The sequence below is a fragment of the Palaemon carinicauda genome, chromosome 5 (assembly GCF_036898095.1).
Source record: "Palaemon carinicauda isolate YSFRI2023 chromosome 5, ASM3689809v2, whole genome shotgun sequence".
In the NCBI taxonomy this organism is placed as follows: Eukaryota; Metazoa; Arthropoda; class Malacostraca; order Decapoda; family Palaemonidae; genus Palaemon; species Palaemon carinicauda.
Genome location: NC_090729.1, coordinates 143,329,376 through 143,346,405, shown reverse-complemented (window position 1 = coordinate 143,346,405; position 17,030 = coordinate 143,329,376).

Here is a 17,030-nt window from a genome sequence, read left to right as displayed (position 1 = left end):
CTTTGAGGGTAAGGTACAAAACATCTAACAAGTTCATTTGTTGCTATTTTCTGGTGAAGGTTCACAAGTGTGGTCTCTGCATTGTATGTGGATGTCATTTGTACAGTGGGTTGTGCTACTGCCACTGAGAGTTTGCTTATTGATATCATTATTGTCCCAGCAGGAAATTGCGAACATATTTGCCAATATATTACTTAACAATAATACTAACCTTCTAATTTTTTACCTTTTTCTGGGCTAAATGAAATTATAACTCGTGCAACTGTGCGTCCAAATCTGTTTAAAATGGTCACGACATGGGAGCTTCCTGTCAGATTTTTTATGGTCATGCCCAGAGAGACATGATTTGCTGTTTTAACTTTCCCTTTGGAACACTGTATATGAAATTCTGTCAAAGAGTCATCACTCCTCTGTATAAATCAGGTCTCACCTTCTACATTTCGTCCCCACCAAATTCATCAAGAGATACCATTCAAACAAGGAAGTTGTAAATCTGATCTGGAAAATGACCTTTATCTAGTCTCACATCAACTCAAGAAACAGATGTCCTCCGATTTTTCTGCTTCCTTGGTTCACTTCTAAGATGCATTGCCACATGGTGGACTAGGGGCTATTTTGGTTTCATTTTCAGAATACTCAGAGTCAAAGACAGGCTTTATGACATCAGTAAGTTGCATACCAGGTTGCCTTTTAGCTATTTCTAATAAAAACAAAATCTCCGATTCATTTTTTTACCAGGTTGCCAAAATGAAAGCTGTTCTCCAAAGGTTTTAAGCAAACGGTTCTTGAGTTTGTATGATTTGTAACCTGGAGCTTATTTGCCACACTGCTAAGTAAATATTGAAATGTTCTAAAAGAATGTTCATTGACATTGTGTTGTGTCTACTAAGAACATTTAATTTTGACCTCTTGTACAAGTGAAGTGTAAGCTTCTTCTTTAGGATCCCATACCTTTTGTGTTTCCCATTTTTAAGAGTAGGCTATCTAATGATTTCTTCTTGGTGCATCAAACATAATAAGTACGATGGTAGCATACTTCAATTGCAATTGGATCATTGTCTTGAAGTTCACACACTAAGCAATCATTTTTTCGCATTCTTGCAACCAGAAGAACTCTATCTCCAGCTTCAAAAGTTATTTACTGAACTAGGGGAAGATGGTTCTTTGTGGATTTATCATATATTCTAATCTGTCAGATCACACAGAGTTTGGACAGGGAGCTGGCCTTGGAACGATGGAAACCCTCTGAATTTGTTGACAAACCCTGTCAAATGGCCAAGAAAACTTTTTGTGGATTTGTTAACAACAATGATCTTAATGTGAATAACTTCCTCGTTTTATCTTTTTTTTCAACAGATTGTACCTCTACCTGGAATTTAAACCTTTTGGAATTAACGTAATTTTAAAAAACAGCACACACCATAATATATTGATAAAAAATTCCCCAAAATAGATGAACGGATTTATTTATGAAATTCCATGCAATAAGTGTAATAAATGCTGTATTGGTAAAAGTGGCAAAGCACTAGAAACTAAATTAAAACATCACAAATATAATGTAAGAACGAGTAACATTGCCAGCAGTCTTTTCAGCACATGAATGATTGCGACCACACTATTAATTGGAAAGCTGCTAAAAAACTTATTTTCTTGTAAAGATTTTGTTATACGAAATATCATTGGAACATGTTTGAGAAAAATTTTGAAGACCTGCTTAACACTAATTCAGCTATGTACAAATTGGATGAAGCACCAGCAAACAACATTTGTAAACAACTAGATTTTAAGTACTTTGTAATTGGCTAATTGTTGTTCTATATTTTTACGTCCGCACAGAGGTTTCTTAATATTCCTAATGCATTTTTAAATCATAAGACCGGGAAGAGGTGTAATAATAACACGAAAGCGCTTGTCAAATCTTGTTTCCTTTTTCCGCCTGGCCTGCTCTCATATATATATATATATATATATATATATATATATATATATATATATATATATATATATATATATATATATATATATATATATATATATATAGAGAGAGAGAGAGAGAGAGAGAGAGAGAGAGAGAGAGAGAGAGAGAGAGAGAGAGAGAGAGAGAGAGAGAGAGAGATATGTATATATATATATATATATATATATATATATATATATATATATATATATGTATATATATATATATATATATATATATATAAATATATATATATATATAAATATGCATATACATATGTGTGAGAATGTGTTGATATATATGTTATATATATATACATGCATACATACATAAATATACATTATATATATATATATATATATATATATATATATATATATATATATATATATATATATATATATATATATATATATATATATATATATATATATATAAATATGCATATACATATGTGTGAGAATGTGTTGATATATATGTTATATATATATACATGCATACATACATAAATATACATTATATATATATATATATATATATATATATATATATATATATATATATATATATATATATATATATATATATATATATATATATATATAAATATATGCGTGTGTGTGTGTGCGTGTGTCTGTGTGTATACATATGCATATATAAATACATATACAGTACACATATATATATATATATATATATATATATATATATATATATATATATATATATATATATATATATATATATATATATATATATATGTGTGTGTGTGTGTGTGTGTGTGTGTGTGTATAATGTGTGTGCTTGTCATTGTTTGTTAATGTTTGATTGTGTGTACGTATATGTAAGGCATGAATTCTATTCTGAACATAAGAGACAAAATTCTTTATACCTCAACTGAAATTTTTGGTTGAAGATAGTTGTTGGAAATAAATCAAGGACTAGGATATGTTCTTCAATATGCAATTAATGATTTTCACTTCCGGACAAAACCATTTCCTGAAAATTCAGTACGATGTTTGAAATAAATGTGCATTTTTCCCTTTCTCGCTCTTTTTTCAAGCATAGCATGACTGTACAAAACGTATATCATATATGGTAAAGTTCCCGGAAAAAAAGTCATGTCTGGACTTTTAGAGAAGTATCGATATAAATTTTGGCACCTGAAGCATTAAAGCCAATTGATTTGTTGGCAATAACTTGTATTACTCCTTGAGAATTTTGACAACTGAATTGTGCTGCAAAATCTCATTAAATTAATGTTATGTTGGCCCTGAGCTCCCAAACTACAGGTTGGTTTCACTAGAGTGACAAAATGCAATAGCCTAAGATGTTCCGAGACGATAACACATTATTCAAATAAATCTATATATTGGTCGCGTTTTGTAAACAGGAATATCCTGTGAGGAATTTAAGCTAAAAGAGAGCTCTCACTCGAAATACGATATGTTTTAGTCTGAATCAAATAAAGAACGCCTAATCCATGCATACTGTATAACATAAGACAAATAAGCTCATGTTTAACAGAAGGATGAGTTACAAAGCAAAATTAAATAACTTTCTATATTATATTTCGTCTATTAGATTGGCATCTGGATATGTAATATTACGCAGTAAGGTGTAAGATAAAATAGAGTTCAGTCACATATCACCTCTACCTATAATAGATATTTAGGTAAAAAGGTGCCATAAAGTTTGCCATAATAAAGCCAATGAAAGTAAAGAATTCTCTCTCCATTCAGAGAACGCGCCTTGCTCCGTCTCTTCCGCTGACATGTGACTTGGGCCATTCTCATGAAGTAAGAAGTTCCTGAATATCGACGTCTTCCATTGCCTCTTTCGCATCGACCACATCGGCAATAACTACACGAACGAGACACTGCATCGGCTCTGGAGCTGCATTTCGCCCCGTTCGTTCTTCGGATACGAAGCAAATCACAGTTGACGGCGTTAAAGAAAATTGATATGAATATGAAAACATAAAAAAAGCAGGAATAAAGAAAATGCTCTTAAGTTTGAATTCTGATTGAGATCCATGTGATGCACTAGAGTAACTAGATAAGTGTTCATCTCATCATTGATCTTTGTGATTAGCTCACACAAACAATATTCGACCCTACTACCTAAGGGATAAAAACAGTGTAATTACAAAAGTTTTCCACAAGAATAAAAGAAATAAATATAGGAGCAAGCTGAAAACTATATGAATCAGAGTCCAGTTTATTAAAAATATGAGTTCTTATCAAGAAACAGTGCAATATCCTCGAAGATTTTGAAAGTTAAAACAATCAGGGTAGAGTGTAAAGAGTTAATCGTAAGAGAAAGAAAGAGAGAGAGAAACGGTAACCTGCAGAAGGTAGTGAAAAAAGAGCAGAGGAATACTTTACCAAGTATTTCTCTGTGTAGATTTGATTGTTATTTGAACAAGTTAATTGAAAATTCCAATGTCTACTTTGTCTTATGGATTGAATTTAATGTGTCAAATCCCTTTTGAATTGTTTGGTTGTTAGGATTGTTCAAAATACCAATAAAATCCAACAGGAGTCAAGTCAAAGGATGCAATTTGATAGCTTAGAGAACAGGAGAGTATATTTAGCAATAACGGTGGAAAACATCCAAAATCACATCTGGGATGATAAAAAAAAGGCTCTACAACTTATAGGGATATGATGTATGCAAAACTGTCAACTTATGCAGAATTTTACTATCGATATCAATAAAGGTTATCTCATGAGAAATTTTTCAGAGATAGGGATTTACAAGGTCTCTGACCTTTAAAATGCTAATAATAGTCACTCACTTGATATAGGTACTGGCAAAAAATCACGAATTCTTACCAAAGTTTGTGTAAGGATTCTTTACGATCAAATTTATGACTCTTTGTTGAATGCATTATGAGGTTATAACCTTGGTTTTACCTCTATGAAATACGATCAATTCTTTAAATAGTGTATCTTTTCTTTCTTGGTCGGATTTCAAATCTAATAAAGCATTTATTATTATTACTATTATTATTATTATTATTATTATTATTATTATTATTATTATTATTATTATTATTATTATTATTATTATTATTATTATTATTATTATTATTATCACTACTAGCTAAGTTACAGCCCTAGTTGGGAAAGCAAGATGCTATAAGCCCAAGGGCTCCAACATGGGAAAATAGATCAGTGAGGAAAGGAAATAAGAAAATAAATAAACTATATAATAAGTATTGAAAATTAAAAAACTAAATATTTTAAGAAAAATAACAAAATTAAAGCAATAAAATATTTAAAGAACAGTAACAAAATTAAAACATCTTTCATATATAAACTATAAAAAGAGACTTATGGCAGCCTGTCCAGCAAAAAAAAAAAAAAATAATAATAATTTGCTGCAAGTTTAGACTTTTGAAGTTCTACGGATTCAACTATCGGATTAGGAAAATCATTCCAAAATTAGATCATAGCTGGAATAAAACTTCTAGAATACTGTGTAGTATTGAGCCTCAGGAGGAAGAAGGCATGACTATTAGATTTAACTGCATACCTAGTATCACGAACAGGGTGGTACTGTCCGGGAAGATCTGAATGTAAAGGATGGTCAAAATTAGGAAATATTTTATGCAACATGCAACAGAGATTGATATCAACATCAGGAATAAGAAATTGAATAAACTGTAAGTTCCTGTCCCACACATTAAGATGGGAATCTACAGCTGAAGACCAGACAGGAGAAAAATACAGTACTTGAAAAAAAGTAGAATGAAAGAATTAAAACACTTCCTGAGAATAGACTGATCACTGAAAATCTTAAAAGACTTTCTCAATAAGCCAACATTTTGTGCAATTGAAGGAGACAGACTTTATGTGCTTCTCAAAAGTAAATTTGTTGTCGAGGATCGCACCTAAAATTTTAAAACAGCCATTCAGAGTTAAAAACAAACATTATCAATGCTGAAATCCGGATGCAAGGGTCCTCTGTCCTCGACCTATATACAATCATACTTTGAGGTTTGTTAGGATTTCACTTTATGCCCCATAATTTGCACCATGCACTAATTTTAGCTAGGTCTCTATTAAGGGATTCAGCAACCCCAGATTTACATTCAGGAGATGGAATTGATGCAAAAAGAGTAACATCATCTGCATATGCAATGAGCTTGTTTTCAAGGTCAAACCTCATGTCATGTGTATATACAGTAGTATAAAAAGTCATGGGCCAAGGACACTACACTGAGGAACACCAGATATCACATTCCTATACTCACTATGGTGCCCATCAACAACAACTCTTTGCAACTGTAATTGTTCTGTAGCTACTTTCCTCTAGGTAAGGGTAGAAGAGACTCTTCAGTTATGGTAGGCAGCTCTTCTAGGAGAAGGACATTCCTAAATCAAACCATTATTCTCTAGTCTTGGGTAGTGCTATAGCCTCTGTACCATGGTCTTCCATTGTTTTGAGTTAGAGTTCTCTTGCTTGAGGGAACACATGGGCACACGATTGTATCTAATTTCTCTTCCTCTTGTTTTGTTAAAGTTTTATAGCATCCTGCTTTTCCAACTAAGGTTGTAGCTTAGCAAGTAATAATAATAATAATAATAATAATAATAATAATAATAATAATAATAATAATAATAATAATAATGTTTAGAAATTCAGTATTGATGCTAAAAAAAGACCCATCCACTACTAACTGTTTGAGTTTGAAAACAAGGGCCTCATGATTAACACTGTCAAAGGCAGCACTAAAATCAAGGCCAATCATATGAACTTCCTGACCACAATCAAGAGATTTCTGTAAAGCATTGGAGATTGTGAGAAGGGCACCAAATACTTCAAGGCCTTTACGAAAGCCAAACTGCAAACTAGGGAAGAGATGATTGCCTTCCGCAAACCTATCTAGGCATTTTGCCAAAAAAACGTTCGATAATATGGGTGTTAAGGAAATTTGGTGTAATTAGTTGGACTTGAGGTACTACAAACACATTACATAATGGAGTAACGCTACCAATTCTCCAACAAGTGCTTAAAGCTCCTCTTCTTGCTAACTTGCACAGAATAACATATAACTTTGGAGCTAAGAAAAAATACCACTTGGGTGTACACCTCCATAAGCATCAAGGTCTATCAACAGAGCTTTAATTTCACGAAATCGTAAAGCTAAACTAGTGAGTTTAGCGTCAGGAAAACAGGAATGAGGAAGATCAAGATGCTCATTACTTTGCTTACTGTCAAACACATCAGCCAGCAGGGTTGCCTTTTCCCTTGGACAGTGAGTGAAAGAGATATCTGGTTTAAGTGAAGGAGGAACTACTGCATCTACACCAAAGAGAGTAGATTTAAGGGTAGCCCACCACCTATGTTCCTGAGTTGTACCAGAAAGGGTTTTTTTATGGTTAAATTGTATTCATTTTCAGGTGAAGCATAAACTCTCTGAGGAAAAGCTCTAAACTGAGTTTAGTTATTCCAAGTTAAATCTAATTTGTTACCTTTCCCACGATGATAGGCATTTAGCTTTCATCATTTTTATTAGGTCATCCTTATGTTTTGACAGAAAATCATGTGATTTTGACATCGCTAACCCTATGAAAACCAGTAAGTGAGAAGATTGGTAATGGAGTTTAATCTGAAACAATAAACTGCTACAAATTTCACTAGGAGATGATTAGATAGTAGTGAACTGAGGTTAGCTATTTATAAGACCGTGTTTATTTCTCTGAATAAGGTGAAAATCAACATCTTCCTCACCTGGAAGAGAAGGTCACGTGCCAACGGAGATCTAGAGTATCAGACTCTACGTGTCATCCAGATCTACAATGTTCACAACGCTTCCAGAAGGCTCAAATTACTATTGTTCAATATTGGTATTCGAGATATAATGAAATAGTTGAAATGATCTAGAATTACCTCAATTTTTTAGCCAATAAGAATTATCTTACAGAAAGTTATTTAACCCAGAAATAATTTCCTGTAAATTACTATATATGATATTCAGATCCATTTTACGTCTGAAATCTATAGTATATTTGTGACTAGTCATCTCCCATCTCCAAAAAACAAATTCATACTCTTTTGTCATATCATTATGACTATATCTTTTTCACAATATTCCTGTGAAATAAGAACTTTTGCAATTCTATCTAATAGTATACCTCTAATTGCAAAGAAATAGATTCGCCATTCGTCATACCTAACTGATATTTTATACATAAGATCTATTTATTTCGCATTGGGGCGTTGATATATTTGCCTTTGCATTGTAATGTTGAAGGAACGGGAGCAAAAGTTATATGGTTCTTTGATTGGCCAGACAGTACTACTTTGGATACTTCTCTCTGGTTACGGTTCACTTTCCCTTTGCCTACACATATAACGAATAGTCTGGCCTATTCTTTACGGAGTCTGCTCTGTCCTCATACACCTGACAACACTGAGATTACCAAAAAATTCTTCTTCACCCAAGGGGTAAACTACTGCACTGTAATTGTTCAGTGGCTACTTTCCTCTTGGTAAGGGTGGAAGAGACTCTATAGCTATGGCAAGCAGCTCTTCTAGGAGAAGGACATTCCAAAATTAAACCATTGTTCTCTGGTCTTGGGTAGTGCCATAACCTCTGTACCATGGTCTATCATTGTCTGGTGTTAGAGTTCTCTTGCTTGAGGGTACACTCGGGCACAATATTCTATTTAATTTCTCTTCCTCTTGTTTTGTTACGTTTTTTATAGTTTATATAGGAAATGTTTATTCTAATGTTGTTATTGTTCTTAAAATATTTCATTTTCTCGTGTTTCCTTTTCAACCTAGGCTATTTTCCCTGTTGGCGTCCCTGGGCTTATAGCATCCTGCTTTTCCAACTAGTGTTGTAGCTTAACAAATGATAATAATAATAATAATAATAATAATAATAATAATAATAATAATAATAATAATAATAATAATAATAATAATAATAATAATAATAATTTGAAGAGACTCGGATTGAGGAAGTTGGGTTGTGGTATGCTATTGATTAATGCTTATGTGGTATGGGACGAGGAGTGAGAATAGGTTCGATATGTCGAGCACAAACTTTTACTGAAGAGAATGTGCATTTAGGTGTGAGTGTATTGCTTGGGAGAGAAGATGGTTAGGGATTTCAATAAATATTTTGACAATAAGGTTCTTGTTTAGTTGATTACACGATGATGATTTCTTCTTAGGTTGTTAATGTTTCTTTAGTTTAAAGCTGTAATGGAGTTTTGGCTGAGAGGGAAGATTTCGGTTGGCCACCATTTGAGTAACATCTTAGAGTATTTCTCAGACACGTTTTGAACTAAGAGCAGACATGATGCTTTCAATACAATCTTTCCAAAAGCAAAATTGGATGAAACTTTTAAGATGTTGGGACAATACTTATTATAATGAAATATAACGCTATCAGCAAAAAAAAAAAAAAAAAAAAAAAAAAAAAAAAAAAAAAAAAAAAAAAAAAAAAAAAAAAAAGACTATGATGTGAAAACTGGCATCTCGGCAAAATATTTCTTGGAGCAGCAACAGAAAAGCATTTCTTCAATAGCTGCGATTATACTGTATATATTCAGGCAGAGAATATTTATGAGTATCAGAAGAAACAAAAAGTAGAACAATTAAGAACAAGAAAGCCAAGCATTGATACAACGCTTACAAACTTTTACAGGAATCCAGATATAATTCAGGGATTTAGTTAAAACAGACCATAGCTTTATTCATTAAGAAAACTAAAAATAAAGCCAAACAAAAGTTTTATCCTTAGTGTTATATATCAAAACAAAATAACAAAACGAAGAGATTCTTAAATCGTCAGATAACCGGATAAAATGCAAAGCGAAATATAACAAGTCAAAAGCAACATCAAGCTAGTTATAGACCAAAAAGTCATCAAGGTCATAAGAATTGACACATCTGTTGTCTATACAAAACCCGACAGTTGATGAGTAAAGCTTAACATTCGTAAGGGAGATGACGGTCCATCTCTGTTCAAACTACTGAAGAAAACTAAAACGGTAAGTTTAATAAAAGGAGAAACAATTACTGTAGTATTCACACACGCATAAAAAACGAAATCATTTATGATAAAGATTACTTATAATAATAATAATGATCTTCCCTTCACCATGATCTTATCCACATATGGCAACCGAGTAATCTCTCTTATAGTTTCATTTCTAATTCTGTCCTACTTATAACTCCCAATTTTCTTCTGAGGGTTTTATTTTCAAATCCACAAAATCTGTTGGATAATGTTTCAATGTTATGCCACAAATCAGTAACAACGGTGTCACTAAACTGATATATGGCCTGATTTTTTTATGTAATTTCAGGCAATTTGATTTCCAAATTTTACCTAACGTAGCCATTGCCTGATTTGTTTTTTTCCATAGTTCATTAAAATCAAATTCTAAAGATCCTGTATTAGAGATCATAGTTCCTAATTATTTATACGATTCAACCTCATTAATAATTTCTCCTTCCAATTATATTTAATCTTCCATTGCATATTCTGTTCTCATCATCTCTGTCTTTCTTCTATTTATCTTGAACCTAACCTAAAGTGATATTTCATGCATTCTGGTAAGCAAGCTTTGCAAGTCCTGTGGTGTTCTGCTAATAAGGACAGCACCATCAGCATATTCTAGGTCTGCTAATTTCCTGCAACCAAACCAGTCCAACTGTTCTATGCATTACAAAATCCATGAGCAGGATAAACAACATAGTTGACAACACTACACTTTGCACAGGAAACTCACTTGATAAGACTCCATTAACATTAACTTTACACTTGCTATGCTCATGAACAGACTTAATTAAATTTTCATATTTAAGAGGAACATAATATCGCAGTATTCTCCACAAAATTGGCTGGCGCACATTATCAAAGGATTTTTCATTATCCCCAAATGCCATCAAAAGTGAATTGCTATATTCATGGCAACTGATTATTATTATTATCATTATTATTATTATTATTATTATTATTATTATTATTATTATTATTATTATTATTAGCTAAGTTACAACCTTAATTGGAAAAGCATGATGCTATGAGCCCAAGGGCTCCAACAGGGAAATAGCCAAGCGAGGAAAGGCAAGAAGGAAATACAAGAGAAGTAATAACAATCAAAATAAAATATTTTAGGAACAGCATCAACATTGAATTAGGTCTATCATATATAAAGTATAAAAACTTCATATAAACAAGAGGAACGGAATCAAGCCTAACAGCATGCCCGAGTGTACCCTCGAGCACGAGAACTCTAATCCAAGATAGTGAAAGACCATGGTAGAGATGCTCTGATACTACCAAGGTCTAAAGAACAATGGTTTGATTTTGGAGTGTCCTATTTCTAGAAGAGCTACTTACCGTAGCTAAAGAGTCTCTTCTACCCATACCAGGAGGAAAGTAGCCACTGAACAATTACATTGCAGTGGTTAGCCCCTTGGACAAAGAAGAATTGTTTGGTAATCTCTAGTGTTGTCAGGTGTATGATGACAGAGAAGAATGTGAAAAGAATAGGCCAGACTATTCGGTGTATGTGTGGCCAAAGAAAAAATCAGCCGTAACCAGAGAGAGGAGTCCAATAAGTACTGTCTGGCCAGTCAAAGGATCCAATAACTCTCTAGTGGTAGTATCCCACGGGTGGTCAACCTACTATCTATGTAAATGTGATGCCTCTGTAAATATTGCACTCAATCAGATCTCCTTTTTTGCCATTTGGACTAAGAAGAATTGTTTGGTAATCTCTAGTGTTGTCAGATGTATGATGACAGAGAAGAATGTGAAAAGAATAGGCCAGACTATTCGGTGTATGTGTGGCCAAAGAAAAAATCAGCCGTAACCAGAGAGAGGAGTCCAATGAGAACTGTCTGGCCAGTCAAAGGATCGAATAACTCTCTAGTGGTAGCCTAGTATCCCACGGGTGGTCAACCTACTATCTATGTAAATGTGATGCCTCTGTAAATATTGCAATCAATCACATCTCCTTTTTTGCCATATCAACCAATGCTTATAGCTCTCATTCATCAGGTTTTGCTTTTTCATGCCACATTCTACAAAAAAAATCTTGTAAATATTCTGGCAGTCACTTCTTTCTCGGAAAATATCATATCAGCAGTTATTCCATCGTATCCACAGGCTTTCCATCTCTTGAGATTTTTAATGATAGCTTCGACTTCAAACACACTGAATTCATTCTTGAGCACATCAAGGTCTTCATCACTAAAGAGTTCCATCCAACGTTGCCTTTCTTCATCTTCTGTTGCTATAACAGATCCATCTCTCTTTATGATTGGTATATGTTTCTTCTTCTTTATCCAGTCTATATTTTATTATAAATTCTATGAGCGATTCTTACATCATAGCCCCTCCCTGAATTCATAGCTTTGTCAGCCTAATCTGCTTTCCTGTCAAAATATTCTCTCCAGTCATTCCTGGCTTTTCTTTTGACCTCACTATCAATACTGGAATACTTAGCATGCTCTACCTTCATTTCTTCCTCGAAAACTTTCAACAATCAATTTCTTTCTTTGTTTTCTTTTTATAGTATACTAAGTATTATTTGATATCCAAGGTTTTCTCCTTGTAACTGCATGCCTTAAAACTTCACTACCAACTGACTGATATATGTTCTTAATATCCCACTCTTCTTCATTAATTGTCTGCTATTCGGTTCTTTCGGTCTCTAAGACTGCAAATTGGTTCATACAATCAATTGCACAGGTTTCTCTATGCTCATCTTCTAGAAGCTTAGTTGAATAGAACCTAGGCATTCTATCTACATTTCAGTTAGGTGCTTTCAGTTTTAATTTCAGTGTGACAATGAGGAGCTGATGATCACTACCAATATCTGCACCTCTATAGTTTCTTACATTTTTCAGTCCTCCATCTCTCTTTAACAATGGCTATGTGATCTATTTGGTTTTTGTAATTGCCACATGGGGAAGTCCATGTATAAATTTGTGGATGTCCTTGTGCTGGGAAAGAATACCTCCAATAACAAAATTGTTTGTTGAATAAATACTTATAAAATGTGCACCATTTTCATTTGCAACTTCACCAAGACCCTCAACACCCATCACATTCTCTATACCTTGATTATTTCTTCCATCTTTAGCATTGAAGTCACCAATCACAATTTTCATCTCTCTCTTTGGGATCTCATCTATTACAATCTGCAGTTCTTCATAGAATTCACCTTTTCTTTCTTCAGAGAATCATTTGTTGGTGGACAGCAAACTATAATACTCATAATGCACTGCTTTGATTTGAACTTTGCATGTAACAATCTACTATTTACAGCTCTCCATTCCATTGATGCCTTTTCTGCTCTTGGTGTTAGCATCATTCCTACCCCTTCTCTTCCAACGGCATCTGTTCTTCCTGAGTAGATATATATACTGCCTTGGTTTAAGATTTCTTTACCAATCCCCTCACAACGTGTTTCACTTAGGGCCAAGATATTCAAACTATATTTCATAAATTCATTCTCCCTCCACTTGCTGCAACTTCCCAATCTGATTCATTGCGCTAACATTCCAATTATCAATTTTGATTTTTCCTTTAGTATTTATAAATCAGGAGATTCTCAGCACCTGGCTACACCCAGGACCGGTGTAAAGGTTTCAAGTTACCCCCAGTTTCAAACTACCCCCCCCCCCCCTGGTAACTTGAAACCGGTTTCAGATTACCGGGAGGGGGGGGGGGGTAGTTTGAAACCAGTTTCAAGTTACCCCCTCTGTTTTCAAGTTACCCCCTCATCAGAATGATAAATAATTCATATGACATCGCAAATATGTATCATGCATTTATTGCTGGTTTTGCAGCAGTATGGAAGTAGTTTAATTTTGTATTTAAAACAAAATATTGTGTATTAGTGAATTATATGACACGTTAAAAGTCACAGACTGTAATTTAAGGTTTCATGATAAAGGCGAGGTAAAATTGTATTTTATATCAGTGTTCGTTTGATTGTAGATATTTTCGTATTTAAGACCTAACGTGTCATATAATTCACTAATACACATTATTTGAAGTTACAGACTATCATTTAACGTTTAGTGATAACGGCGAGGTAAAACTTCATTTTATTTCAGTGTGCGCGTGTTTGTCTAGATTTTTTTTCTCCTTTTTTTTTTTTTTTTTTTTTTTTTTTTTTGTTATCTCCAATAGATTCCGTTCATGCGCTTTCGGTGCATGAGCTTCGGACGGCAATATGCCTGGAGAAATTGACACAAAGATCACTCAGAATAAATGGTGTTGATTATTTTATTATTTATACAAATGTATATATATATATATATATATATATATATATATATATATATATATATATATATATATATATATGTATATCTATACACATCTTTTGAACAAGGGCAGCCAACGCGCAGCTTAAATGGTGTTGATTATTTTATTATTTATACAAATGTATATATATATATATATATATATATATATATATATATATATATATATATATATATATATATATATATATATATATGTATATGTATACACATCTTTTGAACAAGGGCAGCCAACGCGCAGCTTAAGGTGTCAATCACCAAAACTCATTTGCGGCGGTGCCGATTCTTCTTAATCCCGATGCTTTCACTTCACTATGACAAGGGAGGGAAATTGACAATTTAGGAGATATGACATACACGTTGCCACTGGGTCAGTTCACTGACACCTTTGGTCAAATCCTATTAAATAAATGAAGATTAGCTTCTTCATTCACTGTGTTGCACAATAGGCTTCCGTAAAAACCATGGTAAGTTCTCAGCGTCGTGTTTTTCGTCCAGAAGAAAGAAAAATGGCATAAAATGTCTATCAGTTTTTTAAATGGGAAAATGATAATGAAATTGTTAAATTTGGAATTGACCAAGCAATCAAACGTGTCACAGATGCAACCAACATATCAAAAACAACTTTGTTTCAGGTTTGCAAGGAAAATTGGGTCAATTGTATTAAGCATACTGATAACATTATAAAGGAAGACATGGAAATAGTCTGAATTAAATGATTCGTTGAATCTTTTGTGATAGCTCTAACTTCATCTGACGAATTCACCATAACCACGTTTGCTAACACAACCTTTGTTGTAAAATAATTTTGTCGATTAATTAAATAAATTCTAAAACAATAAAATCACTAATGTAAATATACCATATTAAACATAGTTAATTAAATCCTTTGAAAAGAATCCTGTCTTTTAATAATCAATCAGAATTAAGAACTGAATTCATTTGATATCAAAATTAAGATTATTTCTGTTACTATGATAATAGTTTTATAACAATTTTGCTCTTTGTTATATTTAAGAGTTTCAACTTGTCACCACGTGGTTGCAAACAAAAAGAGCGAAGGAAACAATTTGGAGAGAGTATCAAATTAAAAGATTATATTCATAGACCGATCAAATCCGGGTGAATGACTTATTAGCTGACCCTTTTCTCCTTTTCTTGGCTCACCCATAGATTAAAGCGGTCAATTCAGGTAATGCTTTGAAAATGACCCAAGAGAACAGGCAATACCGCTATTGGGCTCCAAGTTTGCTCTTAAAATGGTTTGGCTATACCTATAAATGCAATATAACAATAGAACCTCTTGTGTCCATATATCTTTTTGTTTATTCATATATTCTGTCAGTGATAATGCATAGCAACTTCGTAGTATTTGGATGCTATGCACGTGAAAAATAAAAGCTCAAATGTAAATTACCAACATGCATGTTGTGCAGACAGAATTTACGTTGTGTAAGCTACTGTTAGCTCGATTCAATTTAAACCAGAGGACTTTAAAGATGGTATGAATTCTCGATTACTAGGTATTGCTGTTTTGTCATTTGATGAAATGAGTAATAAGAAAGAATGGAACTATGACAAAGGGGCAGAAGTCTTATATAAACCGCATGGAAATGTACAGGTGACTATCTTGCGAGGTCTTTTTTTTCTTTATGATACATTTCAGGTAAAATTCTTAAACATTTTATCACTCAGTTTTTCAATAATTTTCCATTTCGAGATCAACAACAGAGAAAAAAAATCCATACACGAATCCATCACTTACTACTTTGAAGATGGTTTAAATAGGATTTGATTTAGCCCTAATAACTCACAGCTGCTTGCCTTTAGGCTAAAATCAGTAACAACAGTTGTGAGATTAACGCAAGCTGTGTTCAATGTAATCCATAGAGGGCTATAAAGTGTAACGACTTTACCGTAGTCCAGGTGTTTTCGTATACTAACAACCAATGTAAGTACAGTAGAAGCAAACACCATGTACTGTATATTGTTTTATTAAAACTGTTATAAATGCTTACAATCTTGCTTTATCAAAAGTGTCAATTATTTACAGATATCATGAATGATATAGTATTTACAACATACATGCAAATATATATATATATATATATATATATATATATATATATATATATATATATATATATATATATATATATATGTATATATATATATATGTATATATATATATATATATATATATATATATATATATATATATATATATATATATATATATATATATATATAGATATATATACATATCTACTTATGATCAATATGTTGATTATACCTTATATAATATTTGCTTGCAGTATAATTATGAAATATTTCAAATAATGGAAAAAATAACCGTCAAAATAAAATTCCACCTCGTCTCCCTATCTCGGAAAAATATGCGCCCATGACTGGTAACGGAATTTCCGACATTTATTAGCTAAGATATAAACATAAAACGGATAAAGGCTGGATATTAATAAACGATATCAATAAGTGAAACAGTACATGTATATACATATAACCTAATGATTGTGTTAACCCTGATCAAAAGCAATTTATTAATCATAAATGATGAGATCCTGCGCAAAAACGAGGGGGTAGTTTGAAACCAGGGGGGGGATATAAAACCGGTTTCAAATTACCCCCGGGGGGTAGCTTGAAACCGGTTTCAAGTTACCCCCCGGTAGTCTGAATCCGGTTTCAAACTATCGGGGAGTAAGATTTGGAGGGGGTAATTTGAAACCGGTACACCGGGGGG